This window comes from Gekko japonicus, unplaced genomic scaffold (genome assembly GCF_001447785.1).
Source record: "Gekko japonicus isolate JY-2015 unplaced genomic scaffold, Gekko_japonicus_V1.1 scaffold214, whole genome shotgun sequence".
NCBI lineage: Eukaryota > Metazoa > Chordata > Lepidosauria > Squamata > Gekkonidae > Gekko > Gekko japonicus.
In genome coordinates this window covers 438,376-454,014 of record NW_015164671.1, presented here as the reverse complement: position 1 = coordinate 454,014, position 15,639 = coordinate 438,376, and positions in this window count along the sequence as shown.

The following is a 15,639-nucleotide window of genomic DNA, read 5'->3' as shown; positions in this document are numbered from 1 at the left end:
CCTGCCGAGCCCAGTACTGTCCCTGAGGAAGGGCAGACCCCTACTCTTGGACCCACTGCAAGGGATGGTAGCGTTCCTGACCCACTCGAGAGTGAGTCAAGCCGAGTGCCTCCAATTCTAAGGTGCCCTGAACCTCCTACGCCACGGAGGTCTCAGCGAGTGCGCAGAGTGCCCACCTACTTAAGCGATTACGATTGTTCCTAAATGTTTTTGCTTAGGGGGGAGGGATTTGTTATGTATTGCATTGTATATAACTGCTATGTGAACTGTGTAAATACTGATGTGTGAATCGACTGATTGAGATGCCATGTTGAGCTTCATCCTGGGCTAGGATCCTAATGTAACCAATAGGAGCCCTAGCCCAGAGAGTGTCTACCAATCACACTGTAAAGCGGGACCGCTTGTGATTGGGCATTACATCTTCAACCTCATAGGTTGTTATTTGTACAGGGGGTGTGGCTACACTAGCCGGGAATGTTTAAATACAGAGCAGCCAGTGCTTGTCCTTCGGCTCGAGTGGTTCGAATGATGGTTCTGGCTGGCGATCGTAACTAAGCTGAAGAATAAACCGCAATTCTTGCTGAATCACTCTCCGACTCTTTGTTAAGCGCACGACTTAACAATAAGACTTTGCGCCCATTCCCTGGGAACACAACGGTTCATACTACAGTTCTCAGGCCTCGGAATACAAAACAAAACAAGCAAGCCATAACTACTTCCCACCTCCAGCTGTTCAACCTTGAGCAGTTCCGCAGGGTGCTAGTACAGAAAGTAAACACCTACAGGAGAGGCCCCCTAAGGGGGGGTGAACCAAGAAGAGTACATCATGCAGAATACAATATACAACACCATGGCAGCTTGCTGACAATGTTTAGCCTGGGAAAGAGAAGGCTTAGAGGGGACATGATTGCAGTCTTCAAGTATTTGAAGGGCTATCATGAATAAGGTGGAGCAGATCTATTCTCTCTTGCTCCAGATTGCAAGACTAGACCTAATCGGTGGAAATTACAAGGGAGTTGTTACCGGCTAAATATCAGGAGAAACTTCCTAACTGGAAGAGTGGTGGAGCAGTGGAACAGACTGCCTCGGGAGGTGGTGGATGCTCCTTTGCTAGACGTTTTCAAGCGGAGGCTGGATGACCATCTTTCGGGTATGTTATAGGGCTATCTTTTGGCTATGCTCCTGCAGAGTGCAGGGGGTTGGACTAGATGACCTGCAAGGTTCCTTCCAACTCTTACATTTCTATGATTCTATTAAATTGGACCCATTCTTGCTTACCATAGTCCCACGGGCCTTAATGGCCAATCTGCCCATGTCGATTATGCTCCAAGAAACAAATAATTTTGGCACTGGTTGACATTTCTACCACCATGGCACTAATTATGTTACCATATGACATAATTCCTCATTCTCACCCATATGTCACAAAACAACCCCAAGCTAAGTCTACACTCTGTTGCAGGGCTTTTTTTGTAGAAAAAGCCCAGCAGGAACTCATTAGCATAATAGGCCACACCCAACAGCAGACACTTATTAGCATATTAGGGCACACACCCATGTTACCAGAAGTGTGGTCATCGAGCCACGCCCACCTTTTGCTTCTTATTCTGTTGACCTTGTTTGTGGTCAAAACCCAGGGCTTTTTTTGTAGCAGGAACTCCTTTGCATGTTAGGCCACACACCCCTAATGTAGCCAATTCTAATGTGTTTCTGCTGTTGGGTGTGGCCTATTATGCTAATGAGTTCCTGCTGGGCGTGGCCAACTTGGGATCCAGCCGGAACTCCGTTCCTGTGCGTTCCTGCCCAAAAATAGCCCTGCTCTGTTGTATTTGCTAGAAAACAGTGTGTTTAAAGAGCAGCTGCAACTCATTATACAGAGTTGGGGAAAACTCCCAAAGTGAACTTTGAGTGGGTGTCTGCTGACATACTTCCATGGCCAAAAAGGTAAGAAACATTTTGGTTCTTTTGAAGAACTGGTCTTTCCTCCCTCTGAGACTTTGTCCTCTTAGACAACTTCTGGTTCTGCCCCAAGTCAACATGGGCAGTTACCTGGGAGAAGAATCTGTCAGTTTCATGGAATAGTGCTACGCACAATATTTGCGATGGGATGGAACATCTAGTCCCAAAGTGCATTATCAAACCTTTCACATAATCTGTGCTTTACGGCTCTGTTAGTAAACTACAAAAAGTAGATAGGATTTTCTTTGCTGCTGAAACAGTTGTCTGTTTTCCTCCCACATATAACATATTGCACTAAAGGACTGAATTGCATTTATATTTATATTCCAATTGTATAGCATTATTTTTTTTCTGATGTAGTTCTTATGTTGCCAAATATAACAGTATGGGTAAAACTCAAAATATGTATTTTATATCATTACCTTCAATTGTTAACTCACAAAGTAGATGGCTTTTTAACAAGTTCCAGCACAACCTTGACCAAGCCCAGTTTCCTCTGTTTTGTTTCTCTCTTATACACTCCCTCTTCTCCCTGGTAAAATAATAACCAAAATTATATATGAAATGAATTTTAAAAGGAGTGCTGACAAGTACGCACTTACTATTTTTCTGAATCATGCTTTAACCCAGCAAGAACAATTTGTGAGCGGAATCAGAATCCAGTTGAAAATTAGTCTGTGGAGGTGGGTAACAACAGGTAACTTGAGAAATATTAGCAACCACAGTATTTCTGCAGGATGATAAGGACTGTAATTACGTGTCTCCAAAAGCAAGGTTCCAACTGCAAATGTCCCTTTATGTGAGGAGAAGCAAGTGGAAAGTTCCACATCCAGTACTCTGATAATGCCATTATCAGAAAACATGTACTTCCCATAAAACATAAAAGACCCAGCTTAACGTTGCCCTGTTGTATTTCCTAGTGTGCTCCCAGTTCCCTAGTTCAATGACTAATATTTTGAAGCCCCGATTGTGGGCCTGTGGACAAATGAGAAGAGATTGTGTGGAAGAAAAATGACCACAGTTTTTTTAAAAAAATATTATTTTATTTCATAAAACATGTCCAACACCAACTCCACCCGTGTGCGACTTCCAGGCATTAGAGACATAAATAAAATTCCATACAGTATTATATCACAATCAAGTCTCAGTACAACTCTATTACTCTATTAACCTTCCATCTTAATCTTATAATCAAATTAACCTCTCAATTTCCTATTAACTGACTAATCACCCCAATTTTTTAAAAACTTTCCCAAATCCCCCGCCATTCTTCTAAACCAGTCCTCCTCCTGGTCATTAACCTTTAACCCATTCATTCTACGTATCTTCATTGTAAGATACTCTCAAATTATTATATTATTCATTTTTTCCGTCCAATGATTAATCGTCAATTCCTCAGCTTCTTTCCAATTCCTTGCTATCACTTGTCTTGCTGCTACTAACATCAAATTTATCCATTTACATTCCTCTTTTAACCTTAACCCTATACCATCCAAACTAATAAGTGCCATTGCTTTAGATATTCTTACCCTTCTTCCCACAATCCACAACATTTTTATACCAATCTGATCCCAAAATTCCTTTACCAAAGGACAATCCCACCACATACGACTGAACGTTCCCACCTCTCCACATTTCCTCCAACAATTTTTACTTCCCGATTTTGAAATATAGCTCAGCTTAACCGGTGTATAATACCATTTCTGTATCATCTTCAAACCCTGCTCCTGTATTAACCTAAACGTTGTAACAAAAGGAGGTAACCTAAAAATCCTATCCCACTCTTCATCCAAAATTTTACCTTGAAGATCTGTTTCCCAATATTCCTTCAAAACTTCTCTCGGTGATTTCCCTATGCCTAATAACACCTTATACAATTTTGAAACTATTTTTGCCTTACCTTCTCCATATTCTTTCACCAATTTTTCAAGGGGAGTAGTAATTCTATTCCCAATATGATTAATTTCTTCTTCCTTCAACAGTGTGTAAATATGACTTTTTTGCAACCAATTCATCTTATTCAAAGCATTATTCTCTTCTTCCATCATCCCATCTGTTCCCCATATCTTTTTCAACTCTTTAATCATAATCTTCTTTAATTTATCTCCTACTTCCTTTGACATTGATCCCCTTAATGGGGTGAATTTATCATAATACCACATTTTGGTAAGAGGTGATATCCCCGGAGTAAGCTCTTTTTTCCACTTCTCCCACACCATATAAGGCCCCAGAAATGTTGATAATTCATCACCTATCTTCTTCTTCCTATTCTTCCTATCAAACAAACTTTCCTTTCCTCCTACCACCTCTAAATTTTCCCGTTCTATCCAACCAAGTTCTTCTCCTAACTCTCCCTCCAGCCAAATCATTAGATGCCTTAATTGATATGCATCATAATAATTATTAATATTGGTAATCCCCCATCCCCCATCTTTTATTCCATAATATCTATACCTACCAGCTGTCCTTGGTTTCTTAGATGCAAACACAAATCTATCTATAGCTCCTTGCCACCTCTTCAATATATGTACTGGTAAAATGACCACAGTTGTATTGATAGCAAACAAAGGAGTATTTGTGGTAGCATAGGGACAGATCACACATTAGACAGCCCCCTGCTGCCCGATGGGACCCCTACCCCCAGTCCACCTGCTGAGGGGGAAACCTGTGGAGAGGCAAGATTGTGGGGACCACATCGGTGGGTGCCACTGTGTGGTTCCCCTTACCACCTAGTGGTGAGCCTGCAGACAGCCCCTGAGCTTGGTGTGCCATGTCCTGGCTCAAACCCCAAGGCCCCTTAAGGGAGTCCCCAAGCAAGGGAGGTAGGCACGCAGTCCCATCTCCCCCAAAAAGGATCCATCCCAATGCTCAAACTGCACAGGCTGTGACAAAATACAACACATTTAAGAAATACAGAGATACAATAATAGCTGAAAAGAGGGAGGGAGGGTGAGGCAGCTGCAAAAAAAATGAACTGCACAGGTTCCTGGAAGCAGTGGTTTATTTTTTTAAAGAGGTCTCTGACACTAGCAGCTGTGTCAGGATCCAACCCTTCATTCTCACACATCCAGAGCAGACCCTCCTGCTGACATGGCTTGCTGGCCACTGGGATCACTGCCAGGCAGCCTGCCCCCTGCCACTTATGCCATGTGGCCACCAATGGAGCAAGCTTTCTTCTGCATTCTCTCTTGGCCTGGGCCGCAAACAAGGACTCCAGTAAATTGTGTCTGGTGCTTTATTTCTATTAGTATAATCTGCCCTATAGTAGCATCTTTTAACTTAATCAGCAATGATGAACTGCCCTTATCTGATTGGCAGTGATTATCAACCTATGCAAATACTGGTATTTTATCCCTAATCTAGGTCTAAAATTAGCTTGAAAAGGGCCAAGGGCAAAATTTTATACAGAAGTGCCTGCAATGCTTCTTCCACAAACTTTCTCAGTCACCTTGTGTGTGGTGGTATTTCTGCATAAAACGTAACATAGATGCAGTTGCGTAAATCAAAGAAAATTAAAGGGACTCAGTCTAGCGGTACAGTTTGTCCATGTGATGTGCTTCTTTTGCAGAAGAGCATCTTGGAATTAATTTTCCACTGTTGTTAGCACAGCATCTTTCATAACCCCTAAATTCAATTAATTTTCTTGGTGGGGGGGAACCCACAAGTCCATCAGAATCAGGTTCCAGGGCTTTCTATTGTAACAGCAGCAGCCATTCTGTTTTGCCATTAACTTCAGCTCTCTCAGGAGAGCAACGCTAAGTGCTGCTTCCCAAGCTTATCTCTGGGCCCTCAAACAGAATCTCAATTCTGCAGTTTGAAAATGTGTTCATTATAATGGATCTCTCTGTGTATGCAAATAATATGTATAAAAAATCCAGGGCCACAGGAGGTTTATTTTTCCTGTGCTCAGTTAACTAAATTGTATCACACTTATTCGGCATCCTGCCACATGCTGCACTGGAGTGGAATATATATTATATATTGCCACAGTATTGCTTCAAATGTGAGTGGCAGATTATGTGGTGTTTTTTTATTATTATTTTATCACGTCCCTCCCAGCGTATTCACACTTTATCCCTGCTGTGTCTTTAGTTAACTGTGCATGTTTCTGGATTTGCCGCTGACTTCAAGATTGTATCTTAGCATAGGCTTCCGGTCTAGCTAAGATGGAGGACTGAAGCGTTTCGCAATCGTGCGAAGCGAGCGACGGCCACTTTTGACAGTTTGGGCAATATACAGCCCAACGCATCACTCCCCAGCGAGGGGGGGGGACAAGCAGGCAGCAGCGCCCTAGAGGGAGTGTGAGGTTGGCGTAATCCAGCTTCGGAAGAAGCTGAATTGGGCTTTGACCTCCTCCCACGAAGAAGGCAAGTGCCAAGCAACTCTATAGTGGCCGATCGAGCCGGGCTACCGGCATAAATTCTTCGTCAGCAGACTTCTTTGAAGAAGGACAACAACTGTGAGTTAAAAGAAACAATGCGAAACCCGTTTTGAACGTGCTAGATAACAAAAACGTGCCGCTTACCTGAACTGAGTTTGGAGTCAATTTGAATTAAGCGGTTGAGCGGAAAATGAATAGTAAATCCCAGAAATCCGATTCCGGAGAGAAAAAAGTTGATTGAAGCCTTTAAAAACTGTAAAAACGCTTATTGTTTAACATTCCTGTGGTGAAGATGGAGCCGTGTGCGCAACTGTAAAATCGAAACTCACGAACAATAGCGTGGGAAGAGCAGGCTGGTGTCACAAAGAAAGAGGTCCGTGTGAAACATCCAGGAAGTTGAATTCCTAGACGGGCATTAGCGAAAGGAAGACAGTGGAACTTTTAAAGGTGCCGGACCGGAAGTGAGTTGTATGCGGAAGGAAGGGCCTGCAAAGTATCAATTTGACCTACTCTACATGAAATTACCATAGAGAAGTTGCGCCCGACATTTTGAGGAGGACTTCAACTAAATTTGCTTTTTTAATATATTTCTAAGGGTCTTTGGAAAGCGTAAACAGAGAGGCATGGAGGACTAAATCTTATCATCTAGAAGAGTGCTTTATCTTGCGAATCTGTGAATTGAAAAGAAATCGCCAAGACGGAGACCAGGAGAGGCAAGAAAAGAGCCGACTCAGACCCAGAACTTAAACCGGTTGTGAGACCTAGGATTGGATCTACTTCAGCCCCCAAAATGTCAAGGGGAAGAGAGAAAAAAGAGATGCAGGCCTCCATGGAAGCAATGGAGAAGAGAATGACAGAGGCAATACAAGCCATGGGGGAGCAGATAGAAAAAACATTGGGGGACCAACTGGAGAAGCAAACTCAGATTCATCTGAAACATCTAGAAGAAGTCCAAGAGAAGAACATAACAGCATTGAAGGAATTGGTTACTACAGAAATAACTTCAATCAAGCAAGAAATGGAAGGAGTTAAGAAGGATGTTCAAGCAAATGCAACCAAGACTACAGAGACAGAGGAGAAGATACAAAAAATAGAAGAGAAACAAGATTCTTTGACTCAACAAATTACAAGATCAGAGACAATGATGGAGTTCAGAAGGATGCAGACTCATCTGAGATTCAGAGGCATTAAGGAAACAGAGAATGAGAACTTAAAAGAAAAAATGATGGAAGTGATAACGGCTTTTCTGGGCGAGGAGGAAGGGTCAATGGACTCAGACTTTGATTTGATTTATAGAGTGAACTCCAGAATTGCAGAAAAGAAGAATTTACCAAGGGATGTAATTGTACAATTTGTAACAAGATCAATAACAGAGGAGATATTCAAGAAGCAATTCAACGTCCCTTTTGTAATAGAGGGAAACAAAATTATGGTGATGAGAGAACTCCCAAGAACAATACTGCAAGACAGGAAAAGGTATAAATCCTTGGCGGACAAACTCAGAGCTTTGAGCATCAGATATAGATGGGAGATTCCACAAGGTTTATCCTTTACGTATCAAGGTGGGAGGATTCAGATCAGATCGATGATGGACTTTTATAAATTTAAGGCGGACAATGCGGACGTCTTTGGAGAACTTTAAAATAAAACGCATAATGGAGTACAAATTGTTGTCATGGAATGTTAATGGATTAAATTCACCAAACAAGAGGAAAAGAATCAATCATTGGATACAGAAACAGAAATGCAACGTGATATGCTTGCAAGAAACACATATTAGAAAACAGGATATAAAATATTTAAAGAATGCTTTATTTGGAATTGAATTTTGTTCTGCGGCCTCAAACAAGAAAAAAGGAGTTGTGACATATGTGAAGAAGGAGTTACAACCTACAGAAATTTTTAAGGACATAGATGGCAGATACGTGGGTGTGGAATTAATGATTCAGCAGAAAAAAACATTGTTGATCAACGTGTACGCACCCAATGGAGCAAAGGAAAAATTTTTTAAGGATATAACTGACCAATTACAACAATTGACTTATGAGCAAGTTATTATGGCCGGAGACTTTAATGGGACAATAGATCGTCTAGACAGAAAACCACAAAAGGACAACGAATTCAGCGGAAAATTGCCAAAGAATTTTTTTGAATTAGTTAAGCAAGAAAAATTAGAAGATGTTTGGAGGAAATGGAACCCGATGCAGAAAGACTTTACTTTTTATTCCAATAGACATTGCTCTTTTTCCAGAATTGATATGATTTGGATGTCTGAAGAATTATCAATGAAAACACATAAGACTGAAATTTTGCCAAGATGTAATTCAGATCACAATCCGGTGGTATGGAGTTCCACAGAAAGGAAAAAACCCTTTCTGTGGAGGATTAATGAAGACTTGTTGGATAAGAAAACGGTAATTGAGATGTTAAAGGAAGAAACGAAACAATTCTTTCAACAAAATTTAAATAAAGAAACACCGATACAGATTGTATGGGATGCTTATAAAGCGGTGATGAGAGGAATTCTCATCTCGCAAAACGTGAAGCAAAAAAAGGAAAAACTTCAAAAACAAACAGAAGTGTTAGAAAAAATTGCTCAGAAAGAAAAGGAATTAAAAAAGAAGCCTGGAAAAAAGCAAATTATTAAAGAATTAAAGTTGCTGAAGGAACAACTGAATGAGACTTGGAATCAGGAAATGTATTGGAATTTAAAGAAGTTACAACAGAAATCTTTTGAAGGGGCGAACAAACCGGGAAAATACTTAGCTTGGCAACTTAAGGCTAGAAGAGAGAGAAGAATGATAACCAAAATAATAGAAGATGGAAAAGAGTTCGTTGATCCTAATGGAATAAAGAGATGTTTCTTCAAGTATTATGCTAAACTATTCCAAACAACTAGAGTTGATCTTGAGAAGATTAAAACATATTTAAAGGAGATTCCACTACCAAAAATAAGTAAGGAATACAAAGATTTATTAAATGGTCCAATTCAAAAAGAAGAAGTGATGAAGGCAATAGAAGAGACAAAGTTGGGGAAGGCGCCTGGGCCGGACGGATTTACAGCGAAATTCTACAAAAAGATGAAAGAAGAAATTTCCCCGGTCCTGGAAGCTTTAACCAACGAAATAAGAGAAAACAAAAAGGTGCCGGACTCATGGAAAGAAGCAATTATTTCTTTGATTCCAAAGGAAGGACAAGATTCAACAAATGTAAAGAACTACAGGCCAATATCTCTTTTGAACAACGATTATAAAATCTTTGCAAAAATTATTGCAGAAAGGGTGAAAAACTATTTACAAACGGTAATTTCTGAAGATCAAGCGGGCTTTTTACCCAAAAGGCAGATTAGAGACAATGTAAGAATAGTAATGGACGCAATTGAATATTATGAAAAGCACCCAGAAAAAGAAGTAGCTTTTCTGTTTGTTGATGCAGAAAAAGCTTTTGACAATCTTAATTGGAATTTTATGCACCAGATGATGGAAAAGATTGAAGCGGGACAACATTTTAGAAATTGTATTGAAGCTATCTATTCTGAACAAAGAGCTAAAATAAATGTGAATAAAGAACTGACAGATAACTTCAAAGTACAGAAAGGAACAAGGCAAGGTTGTCCGTTATCACCGTTATTATTTATCTGGGTATTGGAAATACTTTTACAAAAAATACAGTACGATCAAGAAATAAAGGGCTTGACACATAAAGGACACCAATACAAATATCGAGCATTTGCAGACGATGTAATGTTTATGGTGGAAAACCCAACAGAAAAATTGACATTGCTTTTTCAAAAAATAAAGGAGTTTGGAGAATTGGCCGGCTTTTACGTAAATAAGAATAAAACAAAACTTATATGTAAAAACATGATCAAACAAAAACAAGTGGAACTACAAGAACTGGTACAATGTGAAGTAGTTAAAAAAACAAAATACCTTGGAATTGAATTAACGGCAAAAAATATAGACCTATATAAGAATAATTATGAGAAATTATGGACTAAGCTGACTCAAGATTTTAAGAAATGGGATAAAATGAACTTATCACTGATGGGAAGAATATCAGTTATAAAAATGAATGTCCTACCACGTTTGATGTTCCTGTTCCAAACAATACCAATTCTGCATAAAACGGATTTGTTGGCCAAGTGGCAACAAGAGTTGTCAAAATTTGTTTGGGCAGGCAAGAAACCAAGGATCAAAATGAAAATACTTTGTGATGCCAAAGAAAGAGGAGGTCTACAAATGCCAAATCTTAGACTATATTATGAAGCGGTTTGTCTAACATGGATGGATCAATGGGTGAAGCTTGAAAATGACAGATTGTTGGGGTTGGAAGGGCATGATTGTAGATTTGGCTGGCATGCATATTTATGGTATGACAAGATAAAAATGGACAGTTTTTTTAAACTTCACTTGGTGAGAAAAGCTTTGTATATGGTATGGACAAGATATAAGAAGTACCAGAGTGACTTAAGACCATTGTGGATTGTACCAGTAGAAGTGTTGATATCTTACTCAAGACAGCGAGGTAGAGACTGGTTGCCATATAGAGATTTAATTAAAAAAGAGGGAACAGAGTGGGTAATGAAAAAGCAGAATGAAATTGAATATGAATATGAGTGGTTGAAATATATGCAGATTTATGATCTTTTTAGATCTGACAAAAAAAACTATGGTTTTAGAGAGGAAAAAAATGAAATTGAAAAGGTTTGGGAGAGTGGAGGAGGAAAAAATATTTCTAAAATGTATAAGGTGTTGTTAAAATGGTATACTGAAGATGAAACTGTTAAAGAACAAATGTTAAAATGGGCTATTAATATGAATAAGGAAGTGGCTATGGAAACCTGGGAATATTTGTGGAAAAATTCTATTAAGATCTCGACATGTACTAATGTTAAAGAAAACTGTTATAAGATGATGTATAGGTGGTACATGACACCTAAGAAAATTGCAAATATGAATCAAAATATGTCAAACAAATGCTGGAAATGTAAGAGGCATGAGGGCTCATTTTATCATATGTGGTGGACTTGTGAGAAAGCTGTAGACTTTTGGACAAAAGTCCACAATGAAATGCAAAAAATATTGAAATGTTCTTTTAAAAAAGCACCGGAAATTCTGCTTTTGGGACTTAAAATGGAAGAAGTCAATACGACTAAAAAGACTTTACTCTGGTACCTGATAGTGACAGCGAGAATGATTTATGCTCAGTTTTGGAAGACAGAAAAGGTACCAGAGGTTGAAGAATGGATACAAAAAGTTCTGTTCATGGCACAAATGGATAAGATTACAAAAAAACTGAATAACAAAGAAGACGATGAGTTTTTTGGAGAATGGAATGACTTTAAAATTTATCTGGAAAAGAACTGGGATGTGAAACAAAACTTAATATGTTTAGATCAATATTAAGTCAAATGATGTTATCTTTAGATTGTAATGATGAGAAACTGATATTGTTGATGATATGAAGTAATTTGGAGCAGGGGTGGAAGCATTGTGGGAAGCCATTGGAGGGAGGGGAGGAACTGGGAATGGGGTAGACAATTGATAGAATGAAAAGTTTTATATGTTGTATTCCTGAGAAAATAAAAAATTTGTTTACCAAAAAAAAAAGATTGTATCTTAGCATAGATACTTCCATTTAGCATATGCTTTAGAGCAGCTGTTCTCGAGAGTGTCAAGAAATGACCTCAGCATGATGTTCCCCTTGAAAGCGGAGTTGGAAATGAATTCTTACCATGAAGATAATACACTGGAAATAGTATTTCATTGCTTGCTGGTGTATGGCTGCTGTGCGGACTTTTCTCCTTCTTTTAAATGAACCATTGTATTGATCTTGTTTAATTGTTTACAGTCCCACTATCTGATTATTCTGTATCCGCCATGGTAGGTGCCAAGTCCTCTTTTATGCCTTCCTTTCATAGCTCGCCACAGATCTCCCCTCCATCCTTACATTATCATCATTTCTTATATTCTAGCAGGTGCAGAGATTTGTTCTGTAAATGTTAACAGAAATGGCAGTGTGGGAAAATTTCAGTGTTCACTTCTCAAATGTCCCCGGGACACAAGCAGTAGGAAGGATCCAACAAAAGGCTCCTGCTGGATCATAATGCTCTCAAGCAGAAAATTGGCAATCACTGTAGAAACAATTCCTCAGGAAAGTACTCAACTTTCAAATAGACCACAACTCTCTGGCATTTGATTTCCAGTGAGGGAGGGAGCCCAGCAGGCCATGCTGATACCAGAATGCCAATAAGGGAGAGTACCAGCTAAAGGCATATGCAGTCATTCTGCATATCATCCTCCAGGAACTGAAGTGTGTGCTGAAACATCTGAAGATTATGAATATATAACTTACACTGGGTCAGATCATTGGTCCCTTTTGTCCAGTGCTGTCTTTTCTAATCTCTGACAGCTCTCATGCAGAAATATTTCCCTGTCTTTCTGTCTGAGATCCTTTAAGATGAAGATGTCAGGAACTGAACTTGGGATCATCTCCTTGCAAAGTATGGGCTCTAACTGTACAGTTATTTTCATGCTCTGAGTACCAGCGCTGTGCAATGCCCTGACAACTGAGGCTGAGACTGCTAATGCCGAGGACACAAGTATGAAGATGCCAGCATCCAAGTAACTTAATTTCAAGACACTTACATCATAATACCCAGACTGAGAGCTTACCAACTAACCTGCAGTACGCCACTCGCTGCTGCTGTGGAACACCACTTATTGTTGCTAGGTACAATAGTGCCAGCGAATTACCATCACTCCTGGAGCTCAGAGCTGTTGATGCTGAGTTTGGGTGTGGGTGATTGGGACTGCAGGGTGAGAGGATTGCAGTTGTATGACCTCAGGCCTCCATCTTGGGTGCTGACTGGGGCTGGGTATGGTGACTGCATACTCTGGCTGATTACACTTGAACTGAATTTTGGGGCCTGCAATGAGCTGGAGGCTTCACTGGGGGACATGGACGCCGCGGCTTCCCAGGGTTTGGGGGTCGCTGACACCAGTGTTTTTTTGTTCATCTTCAGCTGGTTTTGGAGCTCTTGGTTGGATTAAGAGGATTTTGGCCTGTTGGGCATGTGGCTGCTTTTTCTATTGTCTCCAGCCATCATTGACAATTACTTGAGCCAACTCTGAATTGCTGAGTAGGTGTTCCCTCTTGGCTTGGATGTCAATGGCATGTTGTCTAGTTGAGCTGGATGAGGACATGTCTGCAAAGAGTTCCTTGCATCAGCTTACAAGGGTCGCACAAGCCCAGACTGCCAGATGTAGCCTGAGGACTATCGAGGACATTGGAGGACTGTTCAAATGAGTCTGGTCAGCTCTCTTGCTGCCTAGACATGGAATTTTAGTGATATGTCCTCCCCTTCATTCGGCTCAGTAGTAAATTAGAGGGTTTAGTTTTATATTAATTGATTTATTCATTAGGGGGCCTTGGGTCAGTAATCCGTCGGTTAATTAATCAGTTATCAGAGGTATGTTGTCAAAGGCTTTCACGGCTGGAATTCATTAACTGTTGTAGATTTTCTGGGCTGTATGACCTTGGTCTTGGCATTGTAGAACCTGATGTTTCGCCAGCAGCTGTGACTGGCATCCTCAGAGGTATAACACAGAATGATGGAGCACTCTCTGTGTCAAGGTGAGAAGAAAAATGGTAGGCAGGTAATTTATATCTACTCAGGAAGGTGGGGTAGGGCTGAGTCATTATATTGTAGGAGTTTCCCAGGCTGTGTCATGCTAATGGAGGAGTTTTCCTGAGGAGGTTCTTTTGCATATGGATTGGCTGTTGAAATTCTAATCTTATCTGTAGTGCTGTTGTGAGATGTAGAACATTTTGTGTTTTTCAGGACTGGAAATCATGCCCTATTTATTTTTAAACTCCCTTCCTGTTGAAATTGTGTTTTTGTTTATGAATTTCAATGGCTTCGCTGTGTAATCTGACATGGTAATTGGATGTGTTGTCCAGCATTTCAGTGTCTTGGAATAAGATAATGTGTCCTTTTTGAATTAGGCTATGTTCAGCCGCTGCTGATTTTTCAGGTTGGCCAAGGCTGCAGTGTCTTTCATGTTCTTTTATTCTTGTTTGGATGCTACATTGTTCCTGGAATGATCATGTTGGGTGCCCTTTCACAAACATCACTTGACAAACCACAAACTGCCCAAAATTTGTGATGAACTTTACTTTATGAGTGAGTTCATGCCCACTCCTGCTATCAAACCACATGGCAACTAAGGGAGTGCAGTAGTTACAGGGTCAGATTAGTATATGGGAGACCCAGGTTTGAATCACTCATTGGGTGATCTTGGGCCAGTCACGCTCTCTGCCTAACCTATCTCACTGGTTTAATACCATGAAGACAAAGTAGAGGAAAGGAAAACAATGTTGTAAGGAACTTTGGGTCCTAATTACAGAGAAAAGTCAGGTACATGATATGTGATGAATGAATAAATGGCATTGTGACTCTGGCTGATCCACACGGTTCTCAGAAAATCCAAATTGTTCAGTAGTTTAGTGGTTAGAAACTCTAGGCAGGATACTGTGCCTTGAAGCAGTTATTCACAAAGCCAGCAAGAGGGGAGGTAAACCTGGACTTAGCCCTGAGTAGTGATCAGGACCTGGTCTGAGATGTGTTGCTGCACAGTGGTATTAAAGTAAACATTGATATGCCTATGCTCCAGAGCTCCAATCATCTTCAAAACACCAAAAATGGTTCTCATAGCAACCTCTTAATAGAGCACCCTCTGAATGAATTAATTGGATTACCTCATCAGAAGTCTTCAACAACCCCACCAGCTAGTTCTCCAGAAATGGAGACAATGCCAGGGACAAGCTTTCTAGCTCATATCCTGGAATACTGCGAGATGGGGAAGTAAATGCTGAGATCCTGATTTATTGAGCTTTTTGAAGGATTTTGACATTATCCTCTTACAGGAAACTTGGTCGCCCAGAGATATTGTAATCAGTGGTTTCACTTCCTACATACTTCATGCATCGAAAACGAATATAAGGGGTCCGTTTAAGGCTGGCCTATGTTGTTTGTTCAATAATTCTATCAATCATACTGTTAGCCAATTAGACCCTTGCCCCCCACTGGCCCAGGCATTTTTTATTTCTATTAAGGACCTGCTGATATTATTAGTTAATCTTTATATCGCTCCTTTTGTTGATAACAGTACTTCCACATCTGCTTGGAAATCACTGAATGTTTATTTGAAAATACTTTTGGAGAAATTCCCTGAGGCTGCTCTTCTTTTAGCTGGTGATTTTATTGCAAGATTAGGGCCTAATAATGATCAGTT